Raw genomic sequence first — 632 nt, 5'->3', positions numbered from 1 at the left:
CCCATTTTTTCCTTTCATATAACTCTCAGAGATTATACCTCTACCTACTATTGTACTTATCATCATCACATTTATGTAAATATGTACTAACATGTCAGTTTCTCTACGAAGAATCGAGTGTAAAATATTTCTACTCATTTAGAACATTTCAGTGTTTTGTATCCACACACTCTGCATTCGTGTCCAGTTGACTTACAATGGATATACACTTTATCCTCTGTGATTTAATATAAAAGCTTGGAAAAGAAACTATTTTTTGTCTCATGTTTTTTTTCCCCCTTTCCAGAACATTTTGTTATCGTTCTTCTATTCAATTAAGAACAAGAATGATAAAATTCATTCTAATGCTGAAAATACGATAATAATCATAGTAGTGAGCATACAATGAAAAGGATAAAAATAATAATCCAAGCCATCTCCTATGAACGAATTATGAGAAAAAACAATAGTAGATTTATTTGATCTCCTTATGGGAAAAGCTGTCACAAATTATCTAAGAGATATCAATCCTGTTCTATTTTTTCTCATAATTCTTTCATTTCATACAAGATGGCTAGGAGTACCATTATCTTTATCATTTTCGTTTTCAGAGGCCCAACTATTTCTCGAATTTGGGTAGCATGAACATGGTC

At 31.0% G+C, this 632-nt stretch overlaps 1 protein-coding gene across 1 annotated transcript in view; it reads left to right on the top strand.

Moving 5' to 3' along the window:
• Positions 1 to 253, top strand: part of LOC119590844 (phosphatidylinositol 3,4,5-trisphosphate 3-phosphatase TPTE2-like) — a gene marked incomplete at its 5' end in the record, with an annotated part of 9,758 nt that extends 9,505 nt beyond the window's left edge. Inside the window, 1 exon segment of the mRNA XM_037939601.1 lies at positions 1 to 253. This exon segment is cut by the window's left edge and continues 1,234 nt beyond it.
• Positions 254 to 632: the final 379 nt, after the last annotated feature.

This window comes from Penaeus monodon, chromosome 27, assembly GCF_015228065.2.
Source record: "Penaeus monodon isolate SGIC_2016 chromosome 27, NSTDA_Pmon_1, whole genome shotgun sequence".
Taxonomy (NCBI): Eukaryota; Metazoa; Arthropoda; class Malacostraca; order Decapoda; family Penaeidae; genus Penaeus; species Penaeus monodon.
The sequence above is the reverse complement of the archived record's forward strand: the minus strand, read 5'-3'. Positions and strand labels throughout refer to the sequence as shown.